The sequence below is a fragment of the Chiloscyllium plagiosum genome, chromosome 34, assembly GCF_004010195.1.
Source record: "Chiloscyllium plagiosum isolate BGI_BamShark_2017 chromosome 34, ASM401019v2, whole genome shotgun sequence".
In the NCBI taxonomy this organism is placed as follows: domain Eukaryota; kingdom Metazoa; phylum Chordata; class Chondrichthyes; order Orectolobiformes; family Hemiscylliidae; genus Chiloscyllium; species Chiloscyllium plagiosum.
The window spans coordinates 31,685,284-31,708,064 of record NC_057743.1 but is presented as its reverse complement, the minus strand read 5'-3'; the positions used below and the strand labels follow the sequence as shown (position 1 = coordinate 31,708,064).

The window sequence follows — 22,781 nt, the reverse complement described above, 5'->3', positions numbered from 1 at the left end:
CCACTAGCACCAAAACAATCAATCCTTCTTTATCCTGAACTTGAACATTGCTTCAACTTTTTCCACATCTAACCTCCAGCCTTTCTCTCGCTCACACTTTTCGTGATCTGCTGTAAGAACCTGAGAGGTTGAATCTGATGTTCTATTTTCTCACGTACATTATTCCCAACTGTGCCTATGTCATCTAAAGATTTTACAAAGCTCTCTTGGTCAGTATCCCGATGTCAACTCAGCAGATGCACAGCTGAACAGGCCACACTCTACCTTGTATAGATCCAGCACACCTCTGATCCCTTACCTGGTCAGCCTCCATCAGTTTCATATCACCCAGCCCACCAGCTTTATAAATGTTGTTCTCTTTTCCGAATCCCTCCATGTTGTTGCTCCATGATGACCTTCCCCAGTCGGTGCTCTTTGAACTTCTGAATGTGTCCTGCCAAATGTTCCCCAGTCTCCCTGTTCTTGGAATGCACCATTAGTTGCTGAGCCTTGGGCACAATTTTCTTCCTGAATCCATTCGATCAGCGACATCTCTACACACTTTTAAAAGCCTCCTTTGACTATTTAGCCAATTTATACATGTACCCTCCTGTTTTCTGTCTTCTAATTTCCTTTGTATGATAAGTATATGAAACAATCTATGAGCGTAATTTCATCTCAGGAGAAACTAGGTTAAGGGAATGAAGGAGAAAGTATTAGAGATTGGTGAAATTTTCTGCCATAGAAAGTAGTTGAAGCCAAAATATTGAGTGTTTTCAATAAGGAATTCGATACAGTTTTTAGGGCTAAATCGATCAAAGGGTATGGGATGGAAGTGGCAACAGGGAACTGCGTTAGATGATCAGCCATGATCCTATTGAATGGCGAAGCAGATTAGATGAGCTGGATGACCTACTTCAGTTGCTATTTTCTATGTTTCCATTTTCCATGTTACACTGAATGGGTGAGGTAAATACAGTGGGAAGGGGCTTGGGAAGAGTAGAAAAACCAGTATAGATCAGCTGGTTCAAATGGCCTGTTACTATGCTGTAAAATCCTATTATTTTAGAATTAAATGTTGTCAATTTAAGCAAACACTTCCCACAATGTAACTGAATTTGGGGTAAGGTTTTGAGGCTGCCTCACTGATGGCAGGTCAGTTTGTACATGCATTCTGTGTGCATTCTTACACTGCTCCTGAAAGGTTTAATCTAAGTATCCAACTATGACAAAGACATGCCAGTTGGATGAGTTTCCCTCTCGAGCAGCTGTTGCCCAGGGAACTATTCACTGAGCATCAATCAGATCAAAACAATTTTAAATATTGTCTGAATAAATCAAATTCACCTAGCAGTCTGCAATGATGTTTCATGTCTCAAGTCGTTAATGTGAGGGAATGATTGGCTATTTTAGGTTGTCATGAAGTTAACATGAAGAATCTATGCTAAATTTGACATGTGATGTTAATGGTCCACTTGATCTAATTGTGTGTGTAACTGCAGTTATTGTATCATCTTCACCCAGTGTTAGAAAAATTGATTGTTAAATAAGATAAGCTCTTAATGAAGGAAAGATGAAGAAAGCATAATTTCAGGCTGTTTCCAAAGTTATATTACAGTAAATAAAAAGCTGCATTATAGATTTTAATCCATTAGAACTGAAACATATCAAATATTGTACACAGTGTAAGAACAGTAACCATGAGAAGACCAGTCCTTCTCATCCATTTGCCTTCATTGCTCTTAATGTTTGCAGAATCCAGCAGAACACAGAAGAGAGAACATGTTTTATTTTCTACATTCACAAACTAAACAATATTGATGGCATCCTTGAGTAAAGGTCAAAGCTTGAAAAGATGGTCCAGGAAGTCTTTTGAATAAATTGCTGATATTGAATTTCCTAAGAATGAAATGATGATTTCTCCCACTTACTCCCCATGGAGCGTCTGATCTGAGGCTGTCCCTGAACCTGCACAAATAGCTACATTTGTGGGTGGAATGATGTCAAAGAACTCGAAAGGATTTTCTGGGAAATGTTTCAGTGCAACAATTAATATTTTTTAGTTTTTGTATTTTCCTCATGATTTAAACATCTTTTCTGGAAAAGAAAAATATTCACATTAGTGCCAATATAAACAATATTTATGCTTATCACACATGCATCCATCTAGTTACTTATCCATTAACTTATCTAGATCACTGCATTCATTAAATTTATTGATCAATGAATTTGTCATCCGTTATGACCTGCATGCTCAATGTATTTGTTTACCTCTACAGTGATGACGCCCATTCTTTCCCAACTCACCGGTAGAGACGTTCTTCTTATGAAGAGCTCAAAGGAAATTAACACGTTGTACATTTCACAAATCCTTTGGAAGATTATTTAAACAAAAAGACTTGGATTCATGCAACACCTTTCACATTCCCAATGTGCTTTACAGCCAATGAAGTGGGGGATGGCACTCTTCAGAAGGTCAGTATGGACTCGATGGGCTGAATGGCCTGCCACCACAACATGGGGATTCTATGATTCTAGGTATTTGGAAGTGTAGCCCACTTCTGTAATGTCGGTAACATGCTATCTAAATTGCACACTGCAATTTCCCATGTACAGCGACATGATAACTGACTAGATAATCTGTTTTATGATGCTGATTGATGGATAAATATTAATGTGAACACCAGGATTAACTCCCTTACTGCAAAATAATACCATCCAACTCCATTAAAGTATCATCCAAAGTCAGCACCTTCAATATTGCAGCATTTCCTCTATTTCGTTATAGTCTCAGCCTTGATTCTTATTTTGTGTGAAAGTCTGTAATGAGATTTGAACCTACAACTTTCAGTAAATAGGTCCTGTAAATAATATTCTTATCCCTGACAGAACTTAGAACTGACATTTGTGAATGAGTTAGATTCATGGAGTGATTTTTGTATTAACAAGTTTTGAGGAGATTTGTAGCTGAGGTTGAGGTTCTGGATGTAAGTTTGCTCACTGAGCTGGAAGGTTTGTTTTCAGATGTTTCGTCACCGTACTAGGTTACATTATCAGTGAGCATCCGGTGAAGCACTGGTGGTATGGCCCGCTTTTTATTTATGGGTTTAGGTTTCCTTGGGTTAGTGACATCATTTCCTGAGGTGATGTCATTTACTGTTTTGATGTCATTTACTGTTCTTTTTCTTAGAGGGTGATAAATGGGATCCAAATCAATGTGTTTGTTGATAGAGTTCCAGTTGGAATGCCTACTTCTAGGAATTCTCGTGCGTGTCTCTGTTTGGCTAGTCCTAGGAGGGATGTGTTGTCCCAGTGGAAGTGGTGTCCTTCCTCATCTGTATGTAAAGATACTAGTGAGAATGAGTCATGTCTTTTTGTGGCTAGTTGATGTTCATGTATCCTGGTGGCTAGTCTTCTGCCTGTTTGCCCAATGATTTTTGTGTGTCAAATTTTCCGATCTGACCATTATCTATTCGCCAGCTATGTAACAGACTCAGAACAGAGATGCATATCTTCTGTTATTGTTGAGTAGTTGGCACAGAAAGAATCAAGGCTACAAGGTACTGTCACCAGAACCTGTCTTTATAACCTGCTCTGTTCTTTCAAAATTCACTCCGGAAATAATTTGTACAGTTTCATAGTTTTATTGCCCTTGGGTTAAGGTGAGAAAAGAAATACAATAAGGTTGGATAGACAGGCAGGAAACTAGCTACCAGGATACACAAACACCAACTAGCCACCAAAAGACAAGACCAGCTATCACTAGTATCCTTCCACACAGACAAAGAAGGATTTCCCTGGGACAACACATCCACCCCAGGATAGACTAAACAGAGACACACAAAAGAATTTCTAGAAGCCTGGCATTCAAACCAGAACTCCATCAGTAAGCACATCGATTTAGACCCCATTTACCAACCTCTCAGAAAAAGAACCGAAAGTGATATCACCCACCTTAACTGACCAAGAAACATAAATAGAAAGTGGAATATAACACCAGTGCTTCACCAGGGGCTCGCTGATGATGTTACCTAGTATGATGACGAAACATCTGAGAATAAACCTACCATTTCAGTGAGCAAAGTTACAACCTGAACCTCAAACTGAGGTACAAATCTTCAAAACTCACAAACAATAAGGTTTTGTCTTCTCACTTAGAAACATGGAAACAGAAAAATAGAGGTCTGTCACTCAGCCCTTCAAACCTACTATGTCATTCAGTATGATCACCTAACTCAATACTCGTTCCTGCTCTGATTTTGTTTTTCTCTCCAAAGATGCTGCCTGACCTGCTGAATATTTCCATAATTTCCTGGTTTTGTTTCACCTTTCCAACACCCACAGTATTTTCTTTTTGCTTGAAGGTTTGCACTACTGATTGCTGATGGCACCCCCTACTGGGAAGTGCTTGTGTGGCTGTTGGTTCTGGGTGAGAGCTGGCTTGGTCTCCCCTGTTGAGTAGCTCTTAGGTGACAGTCTCACATATAAAGACGAGGGCGAGGAGATTGTATCTGTGCAATTGTGCCTCAGTGGCAGATGGGCATCTTCAGAAGACAAGTGAAAACAGGAATAAAAGCAGTTTTTGAAGAAATGTTTACTCTGTTTATCACTCCATGGATGCTGCTGGACCTGCTGAATTTCTCCAGCATTTTCTATTTGTTTCAGGTAACAACTGGCGGTACATGAAAAATAACATGAGTTCAGCTGATCATAGACCTTCCACTTCTTGTGAAATTTCATTGGAGTCAATTTTCACCTGACATATACGAAAATAAATTTTTAAAGTATGCAGTAGAACAATTTTCATGAATAATCACAGGCCCACTACCTTTAATTTTCTGCCCATTGATTTTAATGGTTGCAAAATTCTCGGCTGTGGTAATGCTTCATGTAAGAATCTCTTTAAAAATCTAATAACTTCAAATATGGGTTCCCACTGCACCGATAGAAAAAATCATTTAACTCTGTTCCAGCTTTTGATAAAAAGAAAGGCAGATACAGAGTATGTCGGACTGTAAGTCTGGGATGCTGCCCCAGTCAGAATGCAGGCAGAATACATGGCTGATGGAGAGATCAGAGTTGAGCAGGACTGCACTCAGATGTGGGATTGATTCAACATCCAATTTGTTACACTCAGTTCGGCATCCAGTTAATTGTGCTGCTGGAGTGGGCAGTGGTTGAAGGTTCAGATGGCACCTGCACAGGTATCCACTCCCTGGAGACCAGCAGCATCACTCTGCCCATCTGAGAAGAGGCTCTTGAATTTGAACTACTGTTACCTACTCCCCACCTGCAGCACCTCGTTTCCTTGGAGTGACAAGATATCACCCTACACCGTTCCTCAGTCGCCTTTGACATTCCGTCCATTACCCTCAATCCTTTCTACTTCTGTGATCCTCAAACCACCCACCAGCATTTTTAGCCAACTGTCTGTGAACATACAGCTGCCCTTCTGTCGCTGTCGAACTGTCACTCTCACACACATACACACACACATGCATATGCACACACATATAGCATACACACACACATCTACATGCACAAACACACAAACAAGCATATTCTCATACATATACACATATATACATGTACACACTTACACACACACACTAATCACACACACACATCATTGTTGATCCTGCCATGACTTTTCACCCTTGAAAAGTAATCAAAGTCCATAGAAAATAGAAGGGGAGTAAGACATTCAGACCTGATCTATATAGTATCATCGCTGATCCAAAGTTCTTCAGATCCACTTTCCTACATTTTTCCCATAATCCCTGATCCTCCTTCTGACCAAGAACCCATCTAGTTCAGCCTAAAATATACAAAAGGACACTGCTCCCACAGCTCTCTGTGGCAAGGAATTCCACAGACTCACAACCATGAGAGAAGAAATTCCTCCTCATCTCAGCCTTAAATTGGTGCCCTTTGTTTTGAGATAATGCTCTCTGGTCCTACATTCTCCGGTCCTATCAGCATTTACCCTGTCAAGCCCCTAAATGTTCCTAAATGTCTCAATGAGATCACCTCTCATTCTTCTAAACTTCAGTGAGCAGAATCCCAACCTGCTTAGCCTTTGCTCATAAGACAATCCCTTCATACCTGTGACCATCCTGGTGAACCTTCTCCGAAATGCCTCCAGAGAAATGATATCTTTCCCTAAATAAGGAGATCAAACTGCTCACAGTTCTCCAGATGTGGGTCTCACCAGCACTTTGTACACTTGCAGTAAGACCTCCCTATGCTTATATTCCAACCCTGATCAGCAATTAAATCTTTGTTTAGACACCCCAACCTCACCTCAATTTCCTTTGTACTCCCTGTATCACGGCCTGTCACAGTGATATTCAGCTTCCTCCCTCTGTCCCCCCATGGTCTTCCTGAGGTCACAACCCAATCTCCCTCCTCGAACAGCCATGCCCTTAACTTTCATAGGAAGTGGTTGAGACCATAGCATTGAATGTCATCAAGAAGGATTTGGATATGTGGATGAATATGGGAACAGAGGAACAGAGTACAGTGTTGAATGATTGGCCACGTTCATATTGATTTGTGGAGCAGACTCAAAGGGTTGAATGGGCTACTCCTGTTTCTATTTTCTATGTTTCTTATTTTCTATCAGCTCTTTGCCCAACTGCCATAACCTCTCAGACTTGTCCCGCCACCCCCAGTTCAGCAAAGTTGCCCTACAAGCAAAACAGTCGAAAATCAGCAGGAGGACTACCACATTTGCTGCAGGCCCATCATTTTCCTGTTCTGAGTCTGACAGTTCATACAATGCCCATTACATCACAAAGGCAGTGTTTAATCTGGTGACTGCGTGTTTGTATGAGAATGCAAGACACTCTAATGCATTAAAAATACGTTCCCATTGCATGCTGGCAGGAACCACCATCTCCCTTTAATCCATTAGCCGTTTACTTCCCGACTTTTATCCCACTGTCAGGAAGCTGACATTTATCCTCCTGTACAATCAAGTGACCCAATCTGTCTCATTTCCCTTTCCCTGGAGTTTCACTAGATTCTGCCTGATATTGCATTAAGTTGTGGTCACTGAAATATCACAGAAACCATTCAAACCAAGGAGATGACACAGAGAAGGAACTTTCCATTCAAACTTATGAGGAGACAGAAGAAATTGAATTGTTCGCCTCGAAGCAAGTTAATTAATTGAGGATCTTCTTGAAATATAAAATCTATTCAACAGTATAAATATTTTAGTTCTGGAAAACCACTTCAAGAAAAGTAAAGACACATGGGATTAGAAACCCCACATAATGTCAGCAGCAGATCAGTGGAATCCCTGGAGCCGTAGTGTCATGGTCATTTCTGCTGAAGCTACATAAAGAGAATGCAATTACACCTACACATCTTCCAGATGTGGAGTAATGTGACTCAGTTTAAACTGTTCAAATGATCATTTACAACATACGTCAGGAAGACCTGCTTTGTATAAAGAGTGGTCAGCCCTTGGAAGTGGTTTTTGGGTATGGTCTTGGAACAAAATATCTTGGATTGCTTCAGTCAAGAGGCAAAAATGAACGTTTTGGTATTCTCGCAATTGATTTTCAAAAATCCCCATTTAGGATACGGTCATCTATATTAGGACTAGGATTTATTACCCATCCCTCGTCACCCTATAGAAGAGATGAAGGGTCTTCTTGAAGTGCTGAGGTGTATGTGTGAATGCATGTCTAAAGTGCTATTGGGTAAAGATCCAGCAATGATGAAGGAACAGCAAAGTGTTCCAATCAGATGCCACATGGCTTATAGGAAACGTGGAGGTGAGAGTGTTCACCTTCTGTCCTTGATCTTTAGGTCGTAGGGGTTCTGGGATTCGGAAATGTTTATGAAGGAGCAAAGAGGAGTCAGATGGATCAAGTTCCCATCTGGGTTTATCTTGTAAAATATACCCCAGCTCAGAATATGCCTTGTGCTAAACATCCAAGAACTGGAACTCAAACTGCATCATGTCAGGCATATAAATAGAACCAATGCCAGGTTCCAAACTTGAACAGACAAGACAGCTTTAAAGAATAAAGTTAATGTTCTCCCAAAGGGGCTTCCATACAATAATGAGATGAACAATAGTGGTATTAATCATGGGCTAAACTGAATTATTGTACATGAATAAGTTAATAGCCTATTGATCTTTGTCAATGATAAATTCACGATAGAAGTCATACCAGCACATATACTCCAGATTTCATATAAACATAATATCATAAGAAACAGCTACTTAGGTTTGCTCTACTATTCAATACATTACAACTAATCTTTTACTCCCATGCTACCAACCAGTTTAGGGATCCTACAGTATGGAAACAGGCCTTTTGGCCCAACAAGTACACACCGACCATCCGAAGAGTAAATCACCCAGATCCATTCCCCAACACTTACCCCTGACTAAGGGCAATTCAGCATGGCCAATTCACCTGACCTGCACATCTTTGGACTGTGGGAGGAAGCCGGAGCATCTGGAGGAAACCCACGCAGACACGGGGAGAATCTCACTGGGGCCTCTTTGCATTAGGGGTGTCACGGTGGCTCAGTTGTTAGCACTGCTGCCTCACAGCGCCAGGGACCCGGGTTCAATTCCGTCACGGTGGCTCAGTGATTAGCACTGCTTCCTCACAGCGCCAGGGACCCGGGTTCAATTCCAGCCTCAGGCGACTGTCTGTGTGGAGTTTGCACATTCACCCCGTGTCTGCTCCGGTTTCCTCCGGGTGCTCCGGTTTCCTCCCACAGTCCAAAGATATGTCCATGTCCATGTTAAATTGTCCGTAGTGTTGGGTGCGTTAGTCAGAGGGAAATGTAGGGAAATGAGTCTGGGTGAATTACTCTTCAGAGGGTCGGTGTGGACTTGTTGGGCTGAAGGGCCTGTTTCCACACTGTAGGGAACCTAATGTCCAACTCCACACAGACTCAATGTGGGAATCGAGCGTGGGTCCGTGGCGCTGTGAGGCAGCAGTACTGAGCACTCAGCCACTGTGCCACCCTTTATTCAAATGTAATATCCATATTCAAGAAAAGGGGGAGAGAGAAAGTTGAAAGGTATAGGATGGTTAGCCTCATACTTGTCATTGAGAAATGCTGGACATAGACTTAAGATATTTGGAAAACCAGTTAGGGGAATAAAATATGTTTTGTTTTTGCGCAGAGAGTTATGGTCTAGAATGCAGTGGATGGTGGAAACAGACTCAATCGTAGCTTTCAGAGACAATTGAATATATACCTAAAAATGCAATTATTTCCCCATGACAGGAAAAGTACAGGGGAAAGTTATGAATTGGTAAATCTATGAGAGAGCTGGTATAGGTAGGAAGGGCTAAATGGCCTTTTGTTGTGCTTTATGATTCTATAATAATTGACATCGTTTATTCACGTATGCAGACACATTATATATTATATACAATATATTATTGTACATAATAAATATGTGAGATGTTAGCTGATTTCAGATAATAACGCTCATAATGAGTTGCTGATCACTGCTCTTTAAGAATCATAGGATATGCTGCACAAGGTCCACTTGTTCTCCACCGCATCAATTCTGTTGTACTACTATCTTGCATTGAGTCATTCCAGACGACTCCAATGGCTAATGATGTGTGTTGTTAGCAAGATGCACTGGAGATCAAAACTAGAGACCATAAATGGAAAACATTAACTAGGAACTCATATGGGGAATTCAGGAGAAAATTCATTATCCAAAGATTTGTAAAAATGTGGAACTTGCTACTCTAAGGAATAGCTGTGATAATTCATGCAGAGATACATTATTATCTAGCTCACTCCAAATACATTCATTCCCATTCACTCAGGAGCCCCACTCCCAGATTTTTGTGAAGCTGCTGCTGCAAAAACAGAAAAATAAATTGCTGGTATTTTAAAACTAACTTTAACTAGCATCTACTAACTTAACATTTGAAGAAAATGAATCAGAAATGGATACATAAATACCATCCACAGATGTGCAGATGAGGTGGATTGGCTATGCTAAATTGCCTATGGTATCCAGGGATGCGCAGGCTAGGTGGATTAGCCATGGGAAATGTAAGGTTACCATGATAGGTAGGGAGGTGGGTCTGGGTGGGATGGCTCTTTAGAGGGTTGGTGTGGACTCGATGGGCCAAGTGGCCAGCTTCCACTCTGTAAGGATTCTATGATTCTACATCAGTTAGGTTCTAAGTGAGGAAAGCACGTTAACATTTACCAGGCAACGTTTTGAGTTAAGAACACAGAGAATGCTGGAGAAACTCAACAGGTCTGGCAGCATCTGTGGAAAGAAAAACAGAATTAGTATTCTGAACTTGGTATGATTTCTTTTGAATTAAAAGTGTTGGAAATGTTTTCAATACTTTTGATGGAAGTGGAGGAGTGGGAAATGGAACTGATGAAGAGGCTCAGTACAAAGTCAAAGAGGTTTGTATGATAGTGAAAGAGAAAAAAAGAGATATAAAATGGATCTAAATTAAAGTGTGAAAGAGAGGCAATGAGTCCTTTGTACTGTGAGCAAAATAAACAAGACTTGAACAGGAAAAGGCTTTGGGATGGGAGAGAGGAACAGAAAATGTAAGAAATATGGAGAACAGGCATCATGCAGTCCGGCTCTCAAGTTGTGGAATTCAATATTGAGAACTCCTAGCAGGGAAGTACCTAATCAGAAAAGGAAGTGTTGTTCCTCAAGCTTGCGATGTGCGTAACTGGAACATCACAGCAAGCCCAGGTCAGAAATGTCAGCCTGAAAGCAAGGCGGTACGTTGAAATGGCAAGTAACTGGAAAGTCGGGCTCATTTTGAGTTGAGTTTCTATTTTGGCAATGTTCTCTCTGCTTTATTCTCACCGAATTAAATGAAAATAGAGCCTTATTTTTACAATGTCAAAATATCAAACTATCTCAAATTATTTTTATAAAAAGAAATTCATTAGTTTTTGAAGAGAACTATTTCCCAGATGTGTGTTAAGCCCTCAGGGTGGAATAGTACAATAAGAATTTGTTAGTATTGATGGTGTTCCCTCAAAATGTGTCACAGTGTACAGAAGGATCCCATGGGTATCTTATCATACTGTCACACCAGGTGAGAAGGTGGAAATTGGCTTACCTGGTTAAAATGCCCTCTTGTTCAGTTGCAAAATATAACTTGAATTCTTTTTAGCAAAAAGCTATCACTTCCGTGAAAGCACAGTATAAGTCAAAGTAAACAGCTGAATATGAAGTTCTTCCTGAGTGAAAGAAAAAGCAAGTTTCTTACTTACCAACTCCAACAAAAATAATAAAATGCCACATCAAATACACTGCAGGCAATCTTTCATGTACAATACTTATCAGGAATGTGCAAATTGAAACAGCAGATGCCAGTTTGTTCATGTTGACTCTGCGACTGGTTTCAACGTCTTCACATAAAATGGTGGTTTTATTTTAGATTATATTCCACGTTGGTTTCCTCAACTTGCCCCAGTCTATTGTCAGCTTATCACTGCCACTATTTAAGGTAATAATTAGCCTTTACTAAAAATTCTTCCAGTCCATATCAGTCTCAAGTACAGTAGACTCCCATTCCTGCGGGGGATACTTTCCAAGACCTACCGTGGGAGTTCGAAACCACAGATAGGTATGAACTCATTCATTAAATGCGAAATATACCTTCCTGGCAGCCTCCTGGTCCCTGGTTCTGGAACATTCCCTATAATATGTTCAGGCCACGGTAAACTGCAGGTAACTGAAACTGTGGTAACCAGACCCAAGGATACGGGGCGTTGCTCTGTAATAAATCAGATGATAGCCATTGATTATTGATAGTTCACTTTTACCACTATTATGACAACTCCCATTAAGAAGATTGAATACAAGTGATATTCCTTCCTGTTTGTGAACATCCTATTACAAATGAACATATGAATATATCAGTTAGGAACAGAAATAGGCCATTTAACCCCACAAGCCAGCCATTAAGTAAGATAATGGCTGATCTCTTAGTGTTTCAAATTCAAATTCAAATTTCAAATTCCACATTCTTATCCACTCCCAAAATCCTCTGATTCCCTTCCGCCACTAAAATCTATCCACCTCTACTTTTTAAAAAATCCTTTTGAGGCGGAATATTCCAAAGTTGTACAACCAGCTGAGAGAAAAGAATTCTTCTTAACTCTGTCCTAGAAAGGTAACCGCTTTATTTTCCTCAACTCAATCCTCAATTCCTCTCATAATAAGGGATAGCATTCCATTAGAATCAAAAAGTGTGGCACAAGAAAAGCTCAGCAGGTCTGGCAGCATTCAAGAGCAGGAGAATCGACATTTTGGGCATAAGCCCTTCATCAGGAATGTCTCTCATCATCCCATTAGCCTTTGTCATTGTTTGCTGGACCTGCATACTAACTTTTTGTGACTTGTGCAATAGAACACCTCGATCCCCTGTGGTTTTTCTCCATTTGGGTAATACTCTGTTTTTAATTTTCGTGCCAAAAGTCAGCAATTTCACATTTTTCCACATTGTACATTAACTGCCAGATTTTTGCCCACTCACTCAACTTATCTATGAGGATCTGGACTCTCTTTAAGCCCTCTTCCCAACTACTTAGTTTTGTGTCATTTGCAAATTTAACCACCACAGCTTCGCTTCCCTCATCCAAGACATTGATAAAAATTCACAAAAGCAGAGGCACCAAAACAGACCCCTGTGGAATTTCATTCATCACATTCTGCCAATCAAAGAAATACCTATTTATGCAGATTCCCTGTGTATTATCAGCCAGTCAATCCTCTATCCATGCTAAGACATTATCCCCCCAACATATCCTTCTATATTTGCAATAAATTGTATATGAAACTTTGTTAAATGCCTGCTGGAAATCCAAGTAAAATATATCAATACATTCCCCCTTATTAATTGATTCTAACATCTTCCCTATGACAGATGTAATATGCAATGGCCTATAGTTTCTTGTTTTCTGCCCCTTTTCTTATTGAATAGAGTGATTGTATTCACTAGTCTAATGGAACTGTTTCAGGATCTAATATATTTTGGAAATTTTAGACCAAACTATCTACTGCCTAACTAGCCACCTCTTCTAAGACTCCAGGATGAAGTCGGACAGGATCCTAAGACTTGTCAGCCCACAGATTCATTGGTTTACACTGTATCACTATCTAATTTCACCAAGTTGTTTTCTTCTTTCTACTCATTTACAGCTATTATTGGGATGTTTTTGCATTCCTTATTGTGAAGCCAGAAGCATGGTGGCTCAGTGGTTAGCACTGTTGCCTCACAGCCCCAGGGACCTGGGTTCGATCCCATCCTCAGGTGACTGTGTGGAGTTTGCACATTCTCCCTGTGTCTGTGTGGGTTTCCTCCCACAATCCAAAGGTGTACATGTCAGGTGAATTGGCCAAGTTAAATTGCCCATCATGTGCAGATTAGGTGCATTAGTCAGGGGTCAATGTAGAGGAATGGGTCTGGGGTGTTACTCTTCAAAGGGTTGGTGTGGATTTGTTGGGCTGAAGGGCCTATTTCCCCACTGTAGGGAATCTAATCAAGCAAAGTAATTCATCATTTACTTATTATCTACTGTTATATCTCCATTCTCACTCTCTAATGGCAACGTTAACTTTATTTATACTTTTTTAGGTATCTGTAGAAACCTGTTCTTCATTTTTACTAGCATCCTCTCATACTCTAATATCTTCCCTCTGATTAATCCTTAAATAATTATCTGCTCTTTTTTAAATTTGGACCAATTATCAGTCACTCACCTTTGCATAGTTATCTGTTTTTTCTTTAGGTTTGATGTTTTCCTTACCTTCATTAGTCAACAATGGTTGATGGGTCCTCCTTTGGGATTGTTGTTTTATTTGCAAAGATATATTTTTTGAGAATATCTTTCAATATTCCTTTAATATCTGCCACTGTTTCATTATTGATCCATCTCCTGGCCTAGTTTCTCAATTACCTTCATCTAGCTCAGTTTTCACTTCCAGAAATTTGCCGTTTTTATGGTTAAAATATTAATCTTAGACCACTCTTCTCCCTTTCAAACTGGATACAAAACTCAATCATTATTGTGATAATTGCAACCTAGATGTTTATTTACTTAGCGATTATTAATTAATGTTGTCTCATTCCATTGCACCAAATTTAACATAACCTGCTCTCTGTTTGACTCTAGAATATACAGCTGTAAGGATGATGTCAAGTGTATTCTATTGAATCCTCAGTCAGGTTACAATTGCCAGTTTGATTTTTCCACTTCATATGTAGATTAACATTAACCATATATTGCCATCCCTTTATCACAAATACCTAATATTTCTTCTTGTATACTTTCTTCTACATTACTGTTATTATTAGGGACCTAATTACTCCCACTGATGGCTTCTTCCCCCTACTATCCCTCAGCTCTACCCAAACCAGTTCTATATCCTGACTTCATGAACCAAGTTCATCTTCAACTATTGCACTAATGTTATCTTTGATTAACAATGCAACCCCTCCACCCTTACACTGCTTCCTTATCTAATTTGGGAAAGCAGCAAAAGTATTCTGCATTCATTCTCTTTATACCAATTTGGTTCAAAATGGGCATTGGGACTAGTATCTGGAGTTGTTCTCTGGGCAATATTGTCCTTCTGAGTTTTAACCTTTCCTTGATCATTTCCAGAATCCATATCGTGAATTCAGGCATTTTATATGTTTGATTTCAAAGAGGTTCCTAGGTGGTAATCAGAGATTTGCCTCCTATTTGGAGTGTGTACTTGCATCCTTTAACTCACTCCCAATTAACTTTATGTCAACCTGTCTTGACTGATTAAGGATTGAGACCTGGTTTTGTTCCTTGGATCCCCAGTGGGCAACTCTCAGTTTTGCTCACTGGCATGTTCATATTGGTCTCTAATAACGGTGCCTATAGTTGGATATGTCTCTTTTCTCTTTGTTTTGAAATGAGTTTCCCCCAACCAGGATTGCTACTGCCACCATGTGGCTGCTCAGCTCCTGCTATACTCCACTGCAGCTCTTCCACTAACTGAGGCTTCATGTCCACTATTTCCAGCAGTCTGAGAACTCCATCAGTCCACTCCACTTTACCATGAGGGTATCTGTTTACAAAATCTCTGCCTCAGACCTGCCATCTTTAGTTACCTACACTGGGCCTCTTTTACGGCTATTGGACCAGCTCCAGCCCTCTCAACTCCTGCACTGAACACTTTTTGCTACTGCTGGGCAGTCATCAGCAGTGTTTAATTCACGTGAACGTAGATGAACCACTCCAACCCTTATGGGGTTTGATGGTGATATCTTGATGCTCACCCGATTAGAGGGAGCATTGAGTTTCTGAACTCCTTTAGGAGAATTACCTCAGAAAGATTTTCATAGGTGACCTCAATTTTAAGTGCCATTGTCACCAATCAAAAGTGGACTGCTTAATCCATTCAAATTCTACATATGTCTGGCTAGACTTGAAAATAGAGGTTTTTTTACCTGTACACTTCTGGCACTGACTAGTATGCACTTCAGCTGTCTCATAGTTAGTGGCACTCTCCTCAGGCAGTCAGGATAAACTTTGTGAGATTTCCCTGTCAGCCTGCTCCATTATAATTGTATTCACTGTTGGACTGGGCAATTTAACTGTTATGATAAATTTTCACAGCTGTAAAAGAATGTATCCACTTCTTATTCAGCAAGACTGGATTTAAGAGGTGAGATGAGAGTGACCGTCCTTGACATCAAGGATGTATTTAATTGAATTTGTCATCAAGGAGCTTTGGTGAAGCCATCAAGGCAAAACTAGACTCAATGGAAATTAGGGGAGAAAATCTCTGTTGGTTAGAATCATACCTGGCACAGAGGAAGATGGTTGTGCTTGCTGGAGGTCAGACAGATCTGCCTGTACTGCTCGTAAACAAAGCTTTTCACTGTACATGTGACAATAAATCGATCAATCAATCATCTCAGCTTCAGGACATCTCTGCAGTAGATCCTCAGCCAAGTGTCCAAACACAATCATCTTCAGTTGCTTCATGAATGACCTTCCCTCCATCAGAAGTGGGGATGTTTGCTGACAATTGCACAATGTTCAGCATAAAATTCATGACTCCTTTGAGGCTGAAGCAGGCCAATCCCAAATGTAACAAGAACTGGACAATATCCATGTTTGGGCTGGCAAGTGTCAATAACTTTTGCACCACACAGTGCCAGGCAATGACTGTATCAAACAACAAAGAATCTAACCACCACTCCTTGCCATTCAATAACATTACCATTGCTGAATCCCCCACTATCATCATTCTGAGGGTATTATTTTAAATTTTAATTTATCTGCTTCACTATTCTGAGTTTTCATTTCCAGACATTTCATAAGAACATAAAAACTAGGAACAGGAGTAGGCCATCTGGCCCTTTGAGCCAGCCCTGCCATTCAATAAAATTATGATTGATCTTTTCGTGACATCAGCTCCACTTACCTGCCCTCTCACTGTAATTCTTAATTCCTTCATTGTTCAAAGAAAATCTATCTTAGCTTTAAAAACACTTCCTGAATTAGCATCAACTACTTCACTGGGCAGGGATTTCCATACATTCACAACCCTCTGGGTGAAGAAGTTCTTTCTCAACCCATTTTCGCTACCTAATTTATACTTCCTGTTCATCTGACTTTTGGGTGTAGTTCCATCTTGAAATGTTTGGCTACCCTTTTTAATTCTTCCAAAGGAAACACCTTAATTTTTCAAAAGTTATTTTGTACTGCTTTATGAAAACATTATCATCAAATGCAGACGTCTTTTAATATTAGAGACTCAAGATGCAGATCTTTAAGCAGTTTTTGAGAAACAAATTAATTTAGTCCCCTCCAATTCTGTTGAGCGCCTGTGGCAATGTATCGGCTAAGTTCCCAAACTTGTTATACCAGGTGAGGAGGGGTGTGTCAGAATCCTATTTTTAACCCCGTCTTAGTTGGTTTCAACAAATACTGTAGTACTAGTCAAAATTAATAATCAATTGCACCATTTTCTTGAGTAAAAGAAAGAGACATTTTATTATTTATCAACCCAATGAAAAATAATAAAACATGATATCAAGCATGCAAACACGGATATTACTTTTAAAAAGGTGAGAATGTGAAATACAGAAGAAAAGAATAAAAACAGGTTAGAATTATTTAGAGACCATGTGGTTTTGTTTCACCCTAAGACCCCAGTTGTTTAATTGTTGACTTGAATGCCTAGCAGTTGGAAAATCTGTAGATATCTTTGGGTGAATAGTTATTAGCCAAGTTCACTGCTTCACTGGTAGTATTTTTGAGATAATGAGGAGGAAACAGGGAGAGAGACCCTTCCAGTTCTTGCTGTTACTAACCCATATTTCTTTCCCTTTCTTATTCAAAAAAATTCAGCTACTGAAGTGTAATTTCTTTGTTTATTCCTATGTCTAGCTTCATTGTTTTCTTACAAGCTGGATAACCTGCAGGCAGCCAATGATACCTAATATGTTCGACTTATCAGATACATACAAACTGAAACAGAAGATGACAATTTCTTGATGCTGCATCAGTGACTAGTTTAAATATCTTCAGATAAAATGATAATTTCAGATCAAGCCATTTAATTTATTCAATATTGCTTTCCTGAACTTATCTCAATTTGTGATCAGATGATCACTGCAGCCATTTTACGTTAGTATTTTAAAATCTTGATAACTCCATTAAGAGTCTCAAGTGTCAAAATCAGACAATTGATGTTGAATATCCATAGTTCACATTTTGCCACTGTTGTGACAATTTTTAGGAAGTCCTTTGGACTATTGTTTTCAGAGAATTTCTGGAATTTTGCAAGACACTGGTGGAGTGTATTAATATTTGTAGCTGTATCCCACATAGAAAGTATTGAAATCCTCTGATTTGCAAAATGAATATTCTCTCGTCACCTCCCTCTGCATTTTCATGCAGGCAGCAAAGAGACTATTCATTGTCAATGTTTTTCTCAAAATAGATGTGTCTTTTGAATACCATCAGTTCTATTTAAAATCAAATTGTAAAACCTCTGTTTGATAAATAGAATGACTGGGTGGCAGAGTAGTTTACTTCAGGAATCTGGTCTCAACTCTACTCAAAATGATTTGATATTGTCTCTTCAGCTGTCTGCTGATTGTGAGATTTCTATATGAAATGAATTTGGACTTTTTCAACTCAGCTCCTTGGTTGGCAAACCCCTTCAGCACCTCATTTATACTGTGCAAGGGGGAGTCGTATCTGAGGCTTAGGTCTGAGTGTATGGGTGACGAGTCTTCACTTGCACTTAAATATCGGTGTGGTTCTGCTAACCTTATTCTGGCTTGATGGACTCTTTCAAAAAGAAGACATGGTGCAACCAAAGGAATAGGCCATATTATTTCAGTAAAGAGGATATGAGTCTGCAAAATAAATGCAGGAGCGCTGAAATTTAGCAAGAAAAGACTTTCCAAAGATGATTTCACACCCAAATATCAAAACCTATTTTCCCTTTGCAGAGGGTGACTCACTCGCTGTTTGACTCCAGTCTTTATGTAATTGACTGTGCCACACCTGGCCTGGGATCATTTGGCGTTGGCAACAGGTGTCTGATATTACAACATATCTGATATTCAGCAATGACATATTTTCTCCTCTCAAAGAGTACCTTTCAATTTTTGCTCTCTTTCTATTGTCCATCAATTTTTCATGCAGGCTATGTGTGTTATATATATGCCCCTTGGAGTACATGATTGTGCGCAATATCTGATTCCTGCTATTCTTTCTGACCATGTGCTTGAGGCTGGACTCTCCACTGAGAAGGTATGATTGCTACTAATTTCTATAATCTAGGTTATCAGGAATGTGAGCAGTTTCATTGTCTATTTTAACTGACCCTGTATAATGGCTCTAAAGATTAAGTTCTCAAGTCTGTAAATTACAGATAATCCGTCCCTTTACACCTACTGCTGTGAGGTCACTTAATGTCTTTGAAAGTCCAATATCTATTACAGGCCAGAATATGATACATGGTCCATTTATTAAGTAGCTCTCAGCCAACAAGATGCAGTAACTCATCTGAAATGAGTCAGCAATGGAATGAGACCAGAACTTTCAACTAAAATAGAAATTGTTAAGCTATATCTCAATAATAGGGTGATATCTATTCACGAAAGAAACAAGATACCAGTGAGAAAATACTTCTTCTGTTCACTTTACATCTTAAAGAAATATGTGAACATATCAAAGCGCTGTACAGCCAATGAATTATTTTCAAAGTGCACTCACTGTTGTAATAGAGTCATAGAGATGTACAGCACGGACACAGGCCAGATATCCCAACTCAATCTAGTCCCACCATCCACCATATCCCTCCAAATCTAGAATACATAGCAGACAATCGGTGCATGGAAAAATCCCATGAATGTGATCATAATTTGACTTTCTGTTTAACGTTGAAGGCTAAATCTTGGTCAGGACATTGGTGAGAACTGGGCTGATTTGTTGCCCTTTTACGTACATGTAAAGGAGAAGGTGGGGCTTTGGTTTAATATCCTGTCTAGAAATGTCATTTCTGACAGGGCAGCACTTTCTCACTACCACGTTGGAGCATCAACCTGAAGTTTGTACTCGTCACTGAATCAAAGTCTCTCTTGTCTTCAAGGCAGCTGTACTGTCATTGAGGCAAAAAAGTTCTCCCGACACAAAGAGGAATCCACATTTCTGTGATTCAATAGGACGGTCTTGGGGGCAAGACATGTTGATTCATCCAGAGCCTAAGGTGACATGATGAGGAGTGTGGGCTTTTCTACAAAGGTTGATCTACAACAGGTTGAATGGCTTCCATCACCTCCTATCAGGTAATTTTGTATTGGAGTATGGAAATATACAGCATGGAAACAGACCTTTCAGCCCAACTATTTCATGTTGGTCCTCATTCCAGTATGCTCCAATCCAACTTGATTTAACTCTATCAATATAATCTTCCATTCCTTTCCCTGGCATGTGTTAATTCAGCATCTTCTGAATTACTTAATGTTTTTACTTCAAATGCTCCCAGTGGTAGCAAGTTCCACACTCTGACTGGCCTCTGGCAAAAGCTTTTTCTTCCAAATTTCCGACTGGGTTAACTACCTGCTATCTTACATTTGTGGCCTCTGATTTTGGTCCATTCTCACTCCCAATATGGCAGAAATATTGAATGGAATCTGAGATGGGCCTGTGTGACACCGGCTGCGGCAATATTTCTGACAGAATTAGGTGAGAAGTTCGGCAAGGCCTATCTGAACGCTGGGAAAAAAATCTCTCATGCATTGGCTAAAGGACAAGGTGAATTTGAGGAAAATGTAGAGATGGTCAGTGACCTCTTTCCAACATTGCTCTGCATTCCTCCAGAGGGTTGAGACCTGGGAGGCAAACTGAGACCATGCTGGCACAGTCTGGTGTCACGGCCTTGCATCTGGTCTTGGGAAAGAGGATGTCTGTACCTCCCTGTCCAGCAGGGCATCCTGGACAGTATCTGCAAAGCAGGAGCATCAATGCCCACCTATCTGCTACGCTCAGGGCAAATGTCAGTAACTGTGCAGGTCAGCTTCAGACTGACCGTGTTTGTCTGTGGGCCCAACGGGCTTTCAGAGATGGCACAGGCACTGGGACCTGTCTGAGGATATCTGATGAGTGGAGTATTGTTCCAGGAGGACGTTGTGAGGTGACCTGACAGAAGTTTATAACATAATGTGAGGTATTGATAGAGCTGATGGTAGTTGTCTTTTTCCCATGATAGGGAATTCCAAGACTGGGGGCACATTTTAAGGTGAGGGGAGAGAGAGGTACAAAGAACGTAAGAGGTAAATATTTTTCACAGAAGGTGGTTCACATGTGGAATGAAATTCCTGGGGAAGTGGTGAATGCCAGTACAATTACAACATTTAAAAGACATTTGGATAAATACGTGAATAGGAAAGGTTTGGAGGGAGATGGGCCAGGAGCAGGCAGGTGGGACTAATTTAGTTTGGGATTAGGTTCGGAATGGACTGGTTGAACCAAACGGTCTGTTTATGTGCTGTATGACTCTGTGAAAGGTCAGCATTAAGGTTGGAATAGAATTGGATCTGAGAGTCACCACTGAAGTGAGTTAATGAGGTGAATTTGGTGAGATAGGGTGAGAGATGTTGCTTGGTCTAGCTGCCAGAATCCCTCCAAAAGAAAAACTGGGTGCAACTCCCATTAAAGCCAAGAAGAAACTTAAGATTCAGCTCACCTAATACTCCATATTAAAGCATTTCTGAATCACAGCGCTCTACCATCCTAAAGGATGCCCTGATTGGATGAAGATACAGTGGGCAGGCAGGATGCTGAGGTGGAAACGTGGGGGAATGGGTGTACAATTCAGAGCTTCGTTCATCAAATGCCTCGTCCTGTCCTGAGGAATGGTAGCAGCTTTCCGGAAACAATATTGCACAGTAAGTTGACAGGGAAAAGCCCTGCGAGCACTCAACGGGTTTCATGAGCATGCGCTAAATAAGATTTAAGGAATGTCAAAGGGGTGGGGGGGGGGGAGGAGGTGAAGTGGGGAATGAAACTGCCCTCAGATCTTCACTCTTCCCTTGTCGTGACTCTACAGTCTTGCGGATCTGTAACTGCAAGCGAGCAGTCATTACCACGGCACAACAGTTTTGAGGGCAGCAGAACATAAGTTGTGAGGACAAGGGGGAACCACACATTTCCACTGGGACCTTTATCCGGATACTGTACACGGCTGTGGATAGGATGTGTAGTCGCTAAGCTCTCTCCCGATGCTCAGTAACACGGTGCGTGTGTAGATTGGTTCCAGCGAGCTAACACTTAACCTCTGTGTCCATCCCCTTGAGCGCCGTTCTCCACAGGGCTCAACATTTTGGATATCTGCGATTTCTTACCTGCAGCGGATTAGGGCGAATTCGTGCAGGGGGCTTGGTGAGCGTGTCGGGTTGGAGGTCTGCGTGAGCTGCGCGAACTCTCTAGAGGTATCTGAGATGTTCATGTTTTCATTTAAAATGTCTAACATTTCGCGTCTCTCTTTTTTAAATATATTTTTAAAAAAAACAAATCGTTGTGCGGAACTATTGGTACCGAGGGGGCTAAATATTTCCAAGTTCTGGAAATTGAAATGATTAAAAATGTTGGGAAAATGACCTCGATTTTGCGTTTAAGGTTTCGAAATCGACAGATTTGAGATAGTTTTGAGAGATAATTGACCCTTTCCAAAAATATATTGTAATGCAAAGTTGATTCAGTAAATTACATACAAGATCTGATCTGTGCTGTAATGGGTAATAAACAATCGGGTTGTTAGAGAGATTTATACAATATCTCGAAATATCAGACCTTGCTGTGATGACCATCACAGCAAACAATTGCAATTTACAAGGTAGCAATAGTTGTTGAACAAAACATCGTGTGGAGTTGATACAATGTTCAAATGTTCATCTTTTCGAAATGCAACGAGTCTTCCTGTTTGGTGATTATTGTTCCCCACGATTTATGATTTCATTTTTTGTGCTATTTTGCCCCTTGAACTCCGCAGCCTTCTGAAATAACAAGAAATGAACTGGATCCGTTCACTCGATCCTCCTTCCACTGGCGCGTCCCCGAGCTTGTGAACGCGCGTTAACCTTGGAGGCGCCCCCCCCCGGATTGGCCCCGGTTCGGCCCCGGTTCATTGCCTTCGGGTCCGCGCTCTGTCTGATTGATAACAACTAACAGCCCATAGCCCAACCCCACCAACAACCATACCCACACCCCCCCCCCACCTCACCAATGCCCCCTTTCATTCTTCT

At 40.5% G+C, this 22,781-nt stretch overlaps 1 protein-coding gene and 1 long non-coding RNA gene across 5 annotated transcripts in view; one reads left to right on the top strand and one right to left on the bottom strand.

Annotated features, from left to right (window-relative positions):
* Window positions 1-1,579: 1,579 nt before the first annotated feature.
* On the bottom strand, window positions 1,580-21,961 carry LOC122540396. 2 transcript variants are annotated; one of them, XR_006309276.1, is made up of 4 exons: window positions 21,882-21,961; window positions 11,630-11,747; window positions 11,088-11,208; window positions 1,580-2,076 (listed from the first exon to the last, which is right to left on the bottom strand). It is a non-coding gene; the product is annotated as an uncharacterized LOC122540396 (long non-coding RNA). The 2 variants fall into 2 exon arrangements; XR_006309277.1 differs by lacking the exon at window positions 21,882-21,961 and adding an exon at window positions 21,224-21,311.
* Window positions 21,345-22,781, top strand: part of LOC122540395 (probable G-protein coupled receptor 153) — a 98,000-nt gene continuing 96,563 nt past the window's right edge. Inside the window, exon 1 of one of the 3 annotated variants that reach the window (XM_043676075.1) lies at window positions 21,345-21,425. The gene's annotated coding sequence lies outside the window, so the exon portion shown is untranslated. Of the gene's footprint in view, window positions 21,426-21,539; window positions 21,774-21,885; window positions 21,969-22,781 lie in introns of those variants that run through there. The other 2 variants (XM_043676076.1, XM_043676074.1) reach the window with 2 other exon arrangements.